The following is a 16,784-nucleotide window of genomic DNA, read 5'->3' as shown; positions in this document are numbered from 1 at the left end:
ATATAATTTATATTATCACATGTATTTTCTATATTTTGTATATAATTTATATTATTACATGTATATATTTCCAACAGAAAAAGAAAAAGGAAAAAAGAAAAGGGATGGACATCTTTTGGGATATGTTTCTCTAGTCTTTGAACATTCACTGGTATTCCAACATGGATTATGTAAAATAAATACTCAATATTAAAGTACTTTTATAACCTCAGAAAGATGAGGAAATGTATGTAGAATCAATCAATTTATAAGAGGACAAGAAAACTGTACATTGTATAGCCCTCAGTGAAGAAGAAAGAACTAAAAGGAGACATATGTTGGTGTTAAGAGAAGCTCTGAGAATAATATACCTATGTCACAATTTTTCTTGGTACCTAGGTTCACTCTTTAAATTTTGGGGTGTCTTGCAACATTTAGATAACCCCTAACAAGTTAGACTGAAGAGAATAGTCTCCTGACATGAATAAGCCAATCCCACACTAGTGTTAAAATTATGTACATTGATATCTTATTTAGTACCTGTTACCAGAATTGAGCATCCAATTCCTGGCATTTTTTTCTGATATCCAAAGTTAGCACATGTCGTTTCTGCAGGCAATTTCAACAACGAAACATCAAGTAACGTAATTGCTGCATAAACTGCTAGAAGATTCAATTAAGAATCTTATACACAAAAACAAATAAAAGGGGAAAAAACCTCTCCCACTCAACCACCAGCCTCTCCTCACAATTCTGTTCCCCTTCCCTATTGTTATCTTATGAGCAAAATTTCTATATCTGAAAATCAAAGCAAGCTTAAATTAAATTATGTACATGCAACTAAATGCTAGCCTTTCACTTCCCATGACTTCCATATTTAATGCATTTTTCCTTTTTTAACAAATGGCTTACATTTGTGTTAAATGACTAAAATTGAGTTCTCATTATAAATCACTTGATGGAGGTTATATGTATGCACATGTGTTTAATTTATTGCATAGAGTAGCACTGGGTATGTGGAATAAAGTATTCTGGTCAACATAAGGCTTTTAAAAGTCGCTGGCTCTAGAGTAAATGTTTAATAATTTTGTCTATATGGCAAATAACTTTGACTAGTATCAATAAATGTTATAAATATCTACTCATGAGCTGGTCTTTAAATCTGCTTTACCATTCCAAATTGTCCAGATATGCAAACACTTTCTTATTTGGAAAAAATGGAATACAATACTGGGTAACTATCAAGCTGCCTATGATGTAGCCAAGAAATACAAATAGTTCCACTTACCAAGGCCTCTCATGAGGATTGTAAAGACCACAATTTGCTGCCTTCTAATTCTGGATTTCTGGCATAAAAATAAGATATCTTTGGAATGGGGGAGGTTTATAATCTATCCACAAGACTATTGCCAGAAAAAAAAAAAAAGCATATTTAATTTCATTTAACATTCAGAGTGACATTGCTTTATGAGAAATTTAGTCTTATTGAAATTATATGGCAATATTTTGTTGAGTTTGAATCCTGTAGGAAGAGATCATTCCACTGTACATTTGTCTAATTGAATATTTTCCACTGACAATCAAACTAAGATTATATTATTTGGCCAACAGCCAGATGTAGACTTTTGAAGTATGGCGTCATGTTCAGAACACTCCAAGATTACAGTAAACTTAGGAGGCCAAGTCTTGCAAGACTGACATAGGCTCGAGAAATCCACTGTTGAAACTTAATGATCTATAGTAACACCTACTATGTTCTCAAAATATGAACTATATGACTCTGAACAAAGTTGTTTGCTGTATCAAGTGATCATCATTAGAACTACATTTCAATAATTGAAGGAAAGTCTGAATTTTTCTCTAGAAGCATATTCCTGAATCACAAAAACATATACATACTCACCCTATATATACATAATTGGTGGAGCATTACATGTGGTGATGTCAAAATGTGTGTGTGTATGATCCATAATATTTTTAAAGTATGCATTATAAAATCTATACGTATAAATATTTATTATATATTTATATAATGGCATGTATATGCATAGATAATTCTGGAAAGCTACACTAGAAATCATTACATAAAAAATATTTTGGGAAATGTGACTGGGGAATTGAGGATTTAAGAGAAAAATCTTTATTTTTTAATCATAGGCCTCTCTGAACTATTAATTTTATTTTGAGCAGCATTTACAATCTTGTAATTTTAAAGGCTAGTTATAAATATTTATGTACTAGATTAAAGAAAAGATGCTAGTAATCTTGACTTCAGATAAATATGCAATTAATTTTCTATAAAAATCAAGAAAAATTAATTCCCAAGAGGAATCTTCACCATATTTACAGATTTAAATGTGCTAAACAAGAAATTCAGAAATTCAGTCTGATTTTTTATGTTATATACACCCTTAATATAAATGTAGCTTTTATATAAAACTTTTATTTTAACTTTTATAGGCTATTTAACTCACACAAATATTTAGACACCCTGATGACAATGTTCTCCTCTTAGCTAATTTAGCCATATTTTCTAACAATGAAGTGTTCTCTAATTTCATCCGTTGCAAAGGATTCACAAATGAATTAATGACAATCAGTAGTGTCTCCAAAATAAAGTTATTTTAAGTCATCTAAGGACTGTTCCCATAAGAATTTGGCTCAAAGGGGGTAAAATATGGGCTGAGTTGGGCTACAACTGGTGAATTACAGGGATCTCAAATACTTTAATAAAACATCCTGAAGTGTAGACTTCCTAGAGAAGTCAAAGGGGTGTGCCTCTATTTCATGGAATATGCTCTTTGCTTTAAAAGATCTGTGAAGGACAAAGAAATGATTTCCCATCATATAATCTGTGAAGAGATGTTCCAAAGTGCAGCAACAAAAATTGGAGTGATATCTCATGAAGACAAGAAAACAGTCTCCATTATGGTCCTTTGTATCTGGAAACTCACCCTTTTGGTAGACTCCAAAAATCATAAAGAAATTTCAGAGAATTCGTTCAATAAATATTGATGACTTATTTATCCTTTTGGTCTTGCACTTAAAATCTGCCAAGCAAGTAACAGTGGCTCATATTTGTGAATTAAAAATTTCCAAATGGCAGGAAATCAGAAAAATCTTAATCTGTTCACATCTTAGTTTTGCATAATATAACTCAATAATTGGCAATTACAGACAAAAAAGAAACTCTACAAAATTGGGGAAAGGGATATGGTAAGCATAATACACACAAAGATGTCATAATATCTTAATCCCTTGAAACTATGAATATGTTACCTAACATGGCAAGAAGGACTTTGCTATGCTAAGTTAAGGATCTTGAAAAGGAGAGAATATCCTGATTTATCCAGGTAGACCCAATGGAAACACAAGAGTCCTTACAACAGGGAGGCAGGAGGACCAGAGTTTTGAAAGGAAATGTGAGGATGGAATCATAGATGAAAGTGATGTGGTCACAAGCCAAGGAATGTAGATAGCTTCCAGAAGCTCAAAAAAGCAAGGAATATATTTTCCTCTAAAGTCTCTGGAGAGAATTTAGTTCTGCAGACACTTTTGTTTTAGCCCAAAAGACCCATTTTGGACTCTGACCATCAGAACTATAAGATAATAAACTTGTTATTTTAAGTCACTAAATTTATGGTAATTTGTTATAACAGCAAAAAAAAAAAAAAAAAAAAAAAAAAAAAAAACTAATACAAAGAATAACAGCTTCTGCCAGCCATCAGCTAGTTTCTTCTCAGAACCATCTTACGGTCTACCCTATCTCAAGCTCTTTTTCCTCCAGCTTGTAAAAAAAAAAAAAAAATGTAGCCATGGGTACCTGGGTGGCTCAGTTGGTTGAATGTCAGACTCTTGGTTTTGGCTTAGGTCATAATCTCAAGGATCTGAGATCAAGCCCTATGCTGTGCTCTGTTTCCAGTGAGGAGTCTGCTTGAGATTCTTTCCTTCTCCCTCTGCCCCTTCACCCACTTATACACTCCTTCTCTCTCAAATAAATAATTTAAATAAATAAATAAAAATTAAAATAGCATAGCCAAAGGAAGGTTGGTGGGTGGGTGACTAGAGAGGGGGAGGAAGGAAAGAACTGAAGGACTCCACTCTCTGATTCAGGAGAGTTCCACCTGGGGCTTCCCTGTCTGTGATGCCAAATCCTGCCGGATGGTTCATCCCTAATTATTTAAAATTAGAAGTAATAATTCAAATAGCCTAGAAAGATTAATATTTTGGAACCAGGTATTTTAAGGCATTTATAGATTTCTTTTAGTACTAGTTTACTGGCTATCTTTTAATTGTATATAAAATTATTTAACACATTTTTTAAATATTTAACACACATTTAAATTTTTATAATTTTATAATTTATATATATATATACATATTTTTATATATACATGTATACTATAAAAAATTATAATTCCAAACCTAGATTCTTGTGCTACCCAGTATTGGAATCTTATAACTTGTCAGTAGTTCTCAGTTCACGTTTTAGCTTAAAATTCCAACTGCCCCTCCCAGTTGGAGCTGAGCATTCATAATCCAGTGCATCCCATCCCCTTTCCACTTTAATGCCACCTTTTAATGGACCACATCCTGCTCAAATTTGACTTGGCAACACTTTCAGGCTGCTAGTCCATTGAACATTATCTCCAGCTTTCATTCTGTTGGTCCATTAAGGCAACTGGTCTTAAAAGCTATGACACATGCAATTTAAAAAAAAAAAAACATATTTTTCATATTGTATAAGCTGTTAATAAAAGTCTAGAGCAAAATACCCATTGATCTCACAAAATTATAATAAAGTGTTGCAAATGTGCCACTAAGTGTTTCTTGATAATCTTAATAGGTGGCTATTAAATATGTATTTTAATAGACATTTTAATAGGAAATAATGAAGAGCAACACCAACAAAAATAAAAGAGCAGCAAGTCTGCAGATGTCAATGAGTTCTCCAAGTCCTACGTTTTTCAATGCAGTTTGCTTGCCCTGATTTTTTAAATATTAAAAAATTCCTTAGAAATATCAATAGTTTTTGAATTTTTATTCTAAATGTTTACAAAATTTTTAAAAAATGAAATATTTTACCAATAATATGAATGAAATATTTCTACCAGATTTTTCTACCATAAAAAAAGCACTTTTAGAAAATTAATATAGGGGTGCCTGGATGATACAGTAGGTCAAGTGACTGACTCTTGGTTCCAGATCAGGTCATGATCTAAGGGTTGTTAGATTGAACCTCATGCTGGGCTCCTTGCCCAGTGCAAAGTCTGCTTCAGATTCTCTCTCCCACTCCCCTCTGCTCCTCATGCTCATACTCCCTCTCTCTCTCAAATAAATAAATCCTAAAAAGAGTTAATATTATTTTCTTTTTCCATTCACAAATGACTAATAATCTGCCCAGATATGAAATAAAATTCTATGTTATCTTCATAATATGGAGGAATGCATTACTCACAGCCTAAATACATCATCAATGTCTTTTCCACTTCCTCTCAAAGTGAACTGGGATTCACAGTAGTAGACTCCCACAAACTATTTTTTTCTAACATAAGCCCATACAAACATATTACTTGCAGGCAAAAATTAAAGTAACGTTGCGCTGTATTCAACTTGAGTCCAATTTGGGTGGGGGGGGAACCTCCGAACAAACAGTACTGCACAATTTGCATAGTGCTTTTGGAAAAGCAGCAGGATGTCCAAGTATGATTGAGATTAGTCCCCTAAATCACAAAATTACATCAACTCCAGGAGTTATGGTTACTTTCATCAGAAAGGTGAAAGTTGCCTGCTCACTCAGATTACTTTCAGCAATATGCCAGAGCTTGTTGGCCATATGTTTCAAGTTGTAAGATGTCCTGTTAGAGTTATGGATGCAGTTTTGCACTCAGGAAAATGACAGATTTCTCTCCCTTGAAGACATTAACTTTATTCCACTTTGTTCTAACACTGTGCGCAGACAATGAGAATGATATAGTAGTCCCCTGTTTTCTCAATGAATATAATTCAAGATGAGCCGATTGCTATATTCTCACATGTCTCCTCTCTGACCTTATGAATTCCAACTTACTCTCAGCCTTGATTCCCACAGTGTTGTCTCACTTATGTCATTCTCTTTTTCATTTCTTGTTCGTTCAGTATGAATTATTATGAATTATTACTCATTCAATAATAGAAAGTATTATTTATAATTACTGAGGGTAGCCATAGTAGAGTTAATACACAAATACATATTAAATGAAAACTTAGAGAACTAAAAAACTCAATTTATAACTGTTTTCATATAGAACAGTTCACACTGATAATGAAATTTCAAAATATGCCAACTGTTTAATACCATAACTTGCATTTATATATTAGTCCAGAGAGGCCTCTTTTTTTCCATCCTAAATTTTTTGTTTAATCCAAATGTATCTATCCATTAACTTACATTTAAGTCTTTAACTATTTATTCTTTTTTTTCTTAATTTAATTTTGTTTTTTCAGTGGTTCCAAGATTCATTGTTTATGTACCACACCCAGTGCACCAGGCAATACATGCCCTCCTTAATACCCACCACCAGGCAAACATGCACATGAAAATTTCTCAGCCCTCGGATCATGCCAGCTCCCCAATATTTCTATTCTATTTAAACATTTTTTTCACTATCTACAAGTATTCCTCCTTTGATTCACATCAATTAACAAATAACTTTCTGTTTATTTTTTACTAAACTCTAAAACAAAGATCTGTCTTTTTCTTTTTTCTCCCATCTCTATTGAGATATAACTGACAAATGAAAATTCTATATATTAAAAGTGTACAACATAATGTTTTGATATACTCTATTTCTTTTTCTTAAGTCATTCCTTTATATTTATCAGCGCTTGTTTTATCCACTTAAAATCATAAATAGCAGAAGACCCCAATCATATGTTGATTTCCCCCAGAGACTCCTATGTTTTAGCAGATACTTTATAAAGGGAGTATGATTATGGTGAAAAGCCACCTTTGGAAGAAATATTGAGTCATCATGGAATTTCAGTTCATTTATTCAACAAGTACTGAGCACCTGCTAGGTGTCAGGTATTGTTCCAACCATAGTAAATACGGCAGAGAAGATGCATGCCATCACAGAGCTTACATTCTGACATTCTAGTTGTAGAAGACAGACAATAAACATAAAATGGATTACATAAAATCACAATGCAAAAAAACAGTTCAGATACAAGACATGTTTGAAAAACATAAAACAAGATGCTGTGCTAGAAAGTGAATGGGGATGGGACACTACATTAGTCTAAGGATGAAAAGAGAATTTCTGAGAAGATGACCTCTAAGCTGAAGCCCGAATGATAAAAAGATGCACATGAGCATTCAGGTAGCCAGAAAACTAATGTAAAGAAGCTAAGGCAAATAGTAAAGCTTTTAAAACAGCAACCAGATACAAAATCAATATACAAATATCTGTCGCATTTCTCTATACTAACAGGAAGCAGCAGAAGGAGAAATTAAGAAAACACTCCTTTTATAGTTTCATCAAAAAAATAAACTACCTAAGAATAAATTTAACCAAGGCGGTGAAAGACCTGTACTCTGAAAACTATAAACCATTGATGAAAGAAACTGAAGGTGACACAAACAAATAGAAAGATCGTTCATGCTCATGGATTGGAAGAACTAAAATTGTTAAAATGTCCATACTACCAAATGAAATCTATAGATTCAGTGAAATCCCTATCAAAATTCCAATGGCATTTTTCACAGAAATTGGAACAAATAATTCTAAAATCTGTATGGAACTACAAAAGACCCAAAATAAAGTCATCGTGAAAAGGAAGAACCAACCTGGAAGAATCATGCACCCTGATTTCAAGCTACGTAGTGATCAAAATAGTATGGTGTTGTCATAAAAACAGATGCATAGATCAATGGAACAACATAGAGCACCCAGAAGTAAATCCATGCATCTATGGTCCATTAGTTTATGACAAAAAAGCCAAGAAAATATAATGGGAAAAGGACAGTGTGGTGTTGGGAAAACTGGACAGCCACAGGCAAAAGAAAATGAAACTGGACCATCATCTTACACCATACACAAAAATTAACTCAAAATGGAATAAAGACTTGAAAGTGAGACCTTCAACTATAAAAAATTTTAGAAGAAAACACAAGCAAAGCTCCTTAACATCAGTCTTGGTAATGATTTTTTGGATTTGATGCAAAAAGCAAGGGTAACAAAGGTAAAACAATTGGGACTACATCAAACTATAAAGCTTCTGCATAGCAAAAGAAAACGTCTGTAGAATGAAAAGGAAACCTACCAAATTCATATATCTGATAAGATGTTGATATCCAAAATATTTAAAATTCATTTAACTCAATAACAAAAAATATCCAAATAAAAAATGGGCAGAGGATCTGAATAGATATTTTTCCAAAGAAGACATACAGATGACCAACAGGTACATGAAAAGGTGCTCAACATCACCAATTACCAGGAATTGCAAATCAAAATCACAGTGAGATATCACCTCATAATCATTAAATGGCTATTAGAAAATACAAAAAGTAAGACAGGTTGGCAAAGTTATAGAGAAAAGAGAACCCTTGTGAACTACTAGTGGGAATGAAACTTGGTGCAGCCATTATGGGAAACAGTATGGAGGTTGCTCAAAAAATAAAAAATGGAACTATCATATCATCCTGCTATTCCACTTGTGAATATTTATCTGAAAAAAATGAAAACATTAACTCAAAAATATATTTGCTTCCATGTTCACTGCAGCATTAGTTACAATAATCAAAATATGGAAACAACTTAGGTGTCCATTGATGGACAAATGGATTAAGAAAACTGTGGAATATTATTTGGATTATTTTATTACCATAAAAAAAGAATGAAATCTTGCCAATCATGACAACGTGGATAAACCCTGAAGGCATTATACTAATGAAACAACTCCAAGAGAGAAGGACAAATACCACATGATCTCACCTGTACGTAGACTTTTTAAAAAGTGTTTTTGATTAAAAAAAAAAGCTCACTGAACCAAAGAACAGATTGGTGGTTGCCAGAGTTCAGTGCAGGGAGGAATTTAGGAGAAATGGGTGAAGGGCAACAAAAAGTATGAACTTCTGGTTATAAAATAAGTCATGGGGAGATGTCTTGTTCAAGTTATAGATGCAGTTTTGCACTCAGGAAAATGACAGATTTCTCTCCTTTGGAGACCTTAACTTTGAGGAGGTAATGTACAACATGGTAACTATAGTTAGTAACACTGTATTGCACACTGAGAAGTTGTAAAGACAGTGGATCTTAAAAGTTATCACAAGATAAGAAAGCTAGTAATAATGCATTGCCACAGATGTTTTCTAGACTTATTGGGGTGATTGTTTCACAACATAAATAAATATCAAATCATTATGTTGTACACTGAAACTAATGTAACGTTATATGTCAATTACAGCTCAATAAAAACTAAATACATAAATAAAATAAAACAGCTATTCCTGCAGCAAAGGAGGCAGGGGAAGAGTGACAAAGCAGTCTGACTGGAAGGGGAAGTATGTAGGGATCCTTACAAGACATAGTCTCATGGTAAACAGGTTTATTCTATACTCAATAAGAAGCCTTTAATTAAGTGGGGTGACTTGTTTGATTGTTTTAAAAGATCACTCTGGAAAATGAAATATACGCTGGCAAGATTGAAACAAGCAAGCCAATTAAGAGGTTATTATAACAACCAAAAAGTTTAGTTACAAATGAGATTGAAAAAAAACAGAGGGGTGCAAACTGTATACTTCATTGCAACTCTCTTCCAAACTATATCCTCAGCACCAGACTATATCACTTTTCTACCTTGGCAGACCTTCATTGATTAACATTTATCACTAATTCTTCCACATCCTAAATGAACTCTTTTTGGTCAGTTTATATATATCCATTTCCTTCCCAGTGAAACAGAGCAGAATACTTCTACATTAATTGTATTTTTAAACTACAACATCCTACTTTTCTCTAATGTAAGCATTTTTTCCTTTCTGTGGCTATATGAAATCAGTTTATAACAGCAAATCATAGGTAAAGAGCAATTAAAGAGAGAAAGTCCTGCTCTTTCTCAGCCTGCAAGTGTGCAACTGCTACCACATCCACATATATTTTAGAGCTATTTTGAGACCTGATTTCATCGATTTTTATCTGTACATTCATGTTTTTTTCTAAGTAAACTGTTAAAACCCTGACTCTGCCTATTAAGCAAATGTTAGGTCATTATTAAACAGTGTTTCATAAAGAAGAATATTTTCTTAGAAATTTGTGGTTTTGGAAAGAAATGGGTCTGAAAACAAGATGGGGGAAAAGTAGCTTTTTTCATCTAGTGGTCAATGTAAAGATAATTATTTTTATTTAATGCGGTGACATCAGTATGCCTTTAAAACAGGATTATTAATTTATAGTTTTGAGGAGAAGGGAATTGATTGTTCATATTGTACACACCACCCATAATTCTGAAAGAATTTTATTTTTTTTTCTCAACAATTTAATTTTCTTCTGAGGTTAGCTTTTCTTCTCTGAACTTACTGTCTTAAGGAAGATTGATTAATCAAGTATTTGATCTTGAAACTAGTGTGAAGTATCCAACTTTCATTCAAATCTTCCAATCTCATAGGACAAGGCTGGGCAAAGGGACACGCCTGTATAATATACAAGCCTGTATAATACCGAAAGCCAAGACCCTCCCTCGCAGTCACAGTGATAACTAAAGCAGAGGAAATTTCACATTCCTGTTAGGAGTGAAACTGAGCGGAGTGGTGTATTTGGGAACTAGGGACAAACTAACAGGAAAGGCCTTTGTAGTGAAGGAAAATGCAACTGGATTTAGTTACAAATCTCTAAGGAAGGCCAGGAGTTTAGGGGTGGAGGTCACTTCTAAGGAGCAGTAATAAGTTATATAGCAAGATATCCATGGCCTCCTTCCTACTGCTGCAATAAAGAATTTGTTGCAGCTAAAATTCAAGCAAGAATGAAGTATATTTGACCTTGTCTGAGACCCATCATCACCTTATTTTACCTGTCGGATACTCAGAATTCAACTTCTTTCATCCAGCCTTCCTAGAGTGTTGACAGATGGGGAGGAGAAATAACCCCCATTCTTAAGTTCAACAGTCACAGCAGATCTGGAGGAAAAAGGACAGCAGCAGCCACATGGAATGTGGCAAGCACACCAAATTAAGAGCTAGTATCTGCCTTCGTCTCTGCCATGAGTTTTAATAAAGAAACAAAAATAAGGGGTTTTTTCATCCACCAGGGTTGGTCTTATATGCTAATTCTTCTGAAAGATAAGAAAGAAAATTTATAGTAATAGACTAGTTTTCTTAATATGTCTTATTTGGAAGGAATTCTAGAATATGCCTGGGATTTGATTCTGCTTTTAATTCATTCCTAAGTTGAGGGAAAGAGAAACAAATGCTTCAACAATTTTTCCTTTTGTCTGGTTGATGTTGGTGGGAAAGGAGCCTTATAAACGTCTATGGCAAATTAGCTGCTGACACGATGGTGACTGAAGCTGGTCTTGTGTTATAGCAATACAAAATAAGTTTATAAAATTACAAAGCCAAAAAAAATTACAAAGCCAATATTTATTCAAGGTTAGATGTAATACAAAGGGGCATATAATGTTAAATAAACATTCTTTATCTTCCCTATTTCCTTCACATGACCTCTAGTTACATAACGCAATGGTAGCCATTAAGAATACTCCCTAGTGTGTTCTTCCAGAATTTTGCTATACATGGTCAATATATATAGGGATATTGCTTTTATGAGCACTGGGTGTTGGACATTACACCAAAAAATAATGATGTATTATATGCTGGCTAATTGAATTTAAATTAAAAAAAAAATTAAAGAATGAAATTAAAAACAATACTTTTGATGAAGTTCTAGAATATAGGTGGGGTTCGGTGGGGTAAGGTCCAGAGCCAATGACCAAGGAAGAATTCCTGAGACATCTTTGATGCAAAATGGTGGTTTATTAAAGCATGGGGACCCGTGGGCAGGAAGAGCTGCTGCCCTGGGGTTGTGAGGGGTGGCAGGTTGTGTACCCAGAGTTGGGGGGAGGTAAGGAAAAGGGAGGTTTCAATAGAACTTTCATATGCGAAGGAGGGCCTACAAAGATACCAGATACCCGAGGTCGTTTTGCCTTCTAGCAAGGTATTAACATAAAGATGGGTGGGAGATTCCTAAAGAATGTCACATATGTCCCACCCAGGAGTGGGGCTGGGGGAAAGTTGGAGGGTGTCAGCTTTTGCTTTGTCCTCAGCCAGCCTTCTGTTCCCTCATCACTTTGAACTCATTTATTCATTAATAACATTTAGAAACATAAATGCTCAATGCTTCTATTAAACTAAGTTACCAAAATAAAGGCTGCTTTTATATATGGCTGCATCAAAAGGCAATGCTAGAAACTCACAAATTTATTGAAAGAGAGGAGTTTCTAATATCCAAAACTATCTGTAAATTTTTAAGTTAGTAAATAAAGGAAAAAATAAAAGAAATTTGAACTTTTATCCCAGAAAATAACAAAGAAGAAAACACAAAATCCAAACCCACACCCAAAATATGTCTAAATATTTGCAAATGTGGAAGTAAGTACCAATGTGAAATTTTTAAGAGGAATATATTTTGACTAGGATTGAAAAACAGTTAAATAGAGATATTGGCTAAATGAAGTGAGGAAAAACTAATGACTCCATTGGTTAGATTCTCTTAGTCCATAAGTTACTCTCCAGAAATTTAAGTGTTTTGACAGGAGCATAAACTCGGCATCCTGCAGCTGGGACATAGTCCCAGGAGTGAAATTTACACACAGAATTTCTGGCTCACCATCAAGAAAACTTTTATCCAAATAAATCAAAAAAATTATAGCGCTGGAAGGGACAATAGAATTCCCAAAAGAGATATAGTCCATTCCCCTACATTGAGACATTCCATACTTTCCAAAAGCATTTACCTTCCTTGCTTTTAAAAATCACCAGCATCAGTAATTCTCCCGTATCTTTGTATAACGCAGCCTATAACCTCACACCCTTATGGCTAGAATCATACGGCTTTCTGGAAGTCTAAATCCAAATTATTACAGCTAAATTCAATTGATTCATCCTCTGTTCTTAATGAAAGAGAACTGAACAAAACCTCTCAGTTCATCTAGTCGAAGAAGATTATTAGCATGTGTTGGTCTACAATGTTCTCTAGAGAAATACTTTTTCCAGTGTACCACAGTGCGCCTAAAAGTGTCAGCAATAGCTTTGTAAAAGCATCTGCATTATTTTCATGTGCTGTACACAGCTGGGTGGAAACACATTTTTGATCACTGCTCTAGTATCCGTTACATGACAGGAAGCAGGAGAGAGTACATAAAATGAGAGATCTCATCCCTTCCTGAGATCTGTTTACTCTGTGGTAGGGAAGAAGTAAAAGTCATTTTGAAATGTTTGTTGCTGCCCCAGAAGAAATAGGTTTGAGATAAAATAAAACAGCTGAAGAGCCTTCATTCTGAATGGAATGTGGATCTGTTGGTTCCAAAACAAAAATCTTACAGAAGGTCCTTAAAGAGCAGCCAAACAAACCCCAGGAGGAAAAAGGCACAGTAGGATAAATGTGTGTTCTGCTAAAGGAAATACATTGAAAAACGGAGTTGTAAGTGGGATAAAGCCAAGGAGAAAACATAAAGTAAAGTATTCATGGGTTGATTTCAGGGAATTCAAAGAAATAAACTTTTATGTGAAGTTGTAAATGAGCCATATGAAGGACCATGGAAACGCAGAAAATGATCAAAGACCAAAAAAAAAAAAAAAAAAAAAAAAGTACATAGGATATTAACCTTGCAGAAACAGCCTGTTTGATTTAAAGAACACACAAAAATGATCCAGAAAGCAAAGGCAGAAAATGAAATGGGGACTACAAAGGGCACTGAGATAGAGAATAAAAGGTTTTACAGATAAATAAAGCAGCAATAAGCCTTTGAGAGCCACAGTTGCCTCTTGAGAAACCAAAAGGCAACTGGGTAATGGAACAGGGAGATAGCATGGGATGAGTTATCCCCCTTTTCTCCATCAGAAAGCAGCAGAAAACATGCTGAAAGTAGATTCATTTCTTCCAAAGGCAATGAGACACAGAAAAAAAATGGACATTGAGAGTAGTTCAAAAACACGTTAAGAAAATTCTTAAGCCAGTTGAAATTAGAAATCTGAAGGGACTACTAGTAACAGAAGAAGAAATAAATATTTGCATGCGCTGACTAGTTGTGGAAAACTGAATGTATTGTTCTAGTACATTTTTATATGGGCTATTTTTTTCTTACTACTAAACAGTCATTTTTTTTGATACGGTATGAGATGTGTTAGTAGATCAAAATATAATCTCCTTTCCATTTGAAAGACATGGAAATAAAGAAAAGACTAATGAAAACATTTTTGAAGTAGCCTCATGACATGATTTTACTTCAGATTTAGTACAGCTCTGATGTCTTGCACCATAGCAATGGTGTAATCTTGTAACAATCTAGAAAAAAAATTAAATTACCAATATAGCTCTTGTAGAGATATGGAGACATGCTTACCAAATATGTTTCTTAACTACTTGCTAACATTATTTCTATTATGTTGTTTAGAAAATTTCTATAAATATCTGAATACTTTCTGTCCCTTGATATTCCACTTAAAATTCATTACAAAAGTAAATGTAGTCAACATTTGATGTCGGTATGGTGGGTTATATAAAAGCATATTCCCTTTTCTTCATTGTGCTTCATTCCAATCAAATGCATACAGAGGACCAGAAAGCAGTTATACAGTTAAATCTCAATAACAATCGCAAAAATAAGAATATGCAATTTCTAGTCACACTGTTGAGTCCACATCTCTATATCCTCAAATTCTCTGTATCTGGTGGCATCATGTTTTCCTTCTCATTTAGAAGCATTAACTGTCTACTTTGAATCTAGTGCTATGTACTACCCTTGCCTGATGCAGGTCATTAAACCCAGGTATGTAAGATTATCTCATTACTTCTTATCCACCAGAAGCAAGAAGTTTTCAAGTTCTTACCACTTTCTTAGATCAAAATTAATTTGTTGCCTCATTGTTACAACATATAAGTCCAAGAAGGATTTATTACATGGTATTCTCATATTTTATTTTTTTTAATTTTTTTTTAAAGATTTTATTTATTTATTTGACAGAGAGAGATCACAAGTAGGCAGAAAGGCAGGCAGAGAGAGAGAGAGAGAGAGAGAGAGAGGAGGAAGCAGGCTCCCTGCTGAGCACAGAGCCGGATGTGGGGCTCGATCCCAGGACCCTGGGATCATGACCTGAGCTGAAGGCAGAGAGCCACCCAGGCACCCCGGTATTCTCATATTTTAGAAGTATAATGCCATTGTATTCTCTTCATGACAGCATGAGAATACTGCAGATATATACGAGAGTTGACAGAAAACTTGGGAAACTAACTCTAATGTATTCTTCTGAATATCACTATCAATAAAACATTACCCGAACAAGTGGTTTTTCTTTAATAATAAGTTTTACGAGCTGTATAGAAAATGCTTTCGATTGCAGCATAATTGTAATGGAAACACAGATATCAGGACATTAGTCCTTTCATCTCTCAACCATGAATAATTTCACCAAAGCTCAGAAGTGTTGCACTCGAAGAGAAGACCTCTGTTGACCATTCAATCTTAAATTATTTCCCATCACTATGTCCTCTATTAAGGTAATACAGTTTATACAATCCACACTGACTCACAGTGTTGATTTTAAATTGATTCAACTGTATAAGGCATACATTACCATCAAAACAAATATTCCAAAATGGATAGACTGATATAATGCAATACTCTATTGATATAATTAGCAACATAAACAATTTACCCTGCAATGTCTAGCCATGCAGCTAGTAGATTCTGAAAACATAAACTAATCATCTTCTGCAGTGGACAATGAGCATCTGATTTCGGCCAAATACGGCATTAATTTCAGTGCCAAAGTGACACACTGTGCCAATTCTTTAGTAATCTTTATTTGATAATTAGCTTACTATCAAGAATACAAAATGGCTGAGCTTCTGATTAGTGTCATTCAGACTTCTCTGATTTTACTTTGCCTTTTAATCAACAAGTTTAACTATACCTTGTAAGTCAAATAGCAGAAATGAATTAGGTTTTAAGGTATCTTATTCACACGTCTTTCTAGCCTCAGTCAATTTAATAAGATATGACATTAGGCTGACCTTGTCAAATTACTTCAAGCTTAGAGAAATGACTTTTAAAAAACAGGGATTTCTGCTAAAACTAGATTATTTGTTATAACCAAAAATATTTAATATCATGGTGAAATAAAAAACACAATCATGTCTCCTATTACATAATTCAAAAGTATATCAGAAATAATACTATTAGGGGAAAAAGGCAATAGAGATTATCTTTTTTTTAAGATTTTATCTATTTATGTGTTAGAGAGAGACCACATGCAAACAAGGGGAGGGACAGAAAGAGGGAGAGGGAGAACATCTCAAGCAGACTCCACAATGAGTGTGGAGCCCCAATTAGGGCTTGATCTCACGATCCTGAGATCATGACCAGAACCAAAGCCAAGAGTCAGACGTTTAATGGACTGAGCCACTCAGGTGTCCCAGAGATTATCTCACTTTTTAACTAAATTTTATTTTCTTTCACTAGTATATAGATTACCCTTAGTTTCTAAAAATACATCTTTAACTAAATATGTTATTAATTTAATATCACTGCTACCTTTTGGAATGATT

Source organism: Lontra canadensis, unplaced genomic scaffold, assembly GCF_010015895.1.
Source record: "Lontra canadensis isolate GAN:19392208 unplaced genomic scaffold, GSC_riverotter_1.0 scaffold1, whole genome shotgun sequence".
NCBI lineage: Eukaryota > Metazoa > Chordata > Mammalia > Carnivora > Mustelidae > Lontra > Lontra canadensis.
This window is presented reverse-complemented; position numbering follows the sequence as displayed.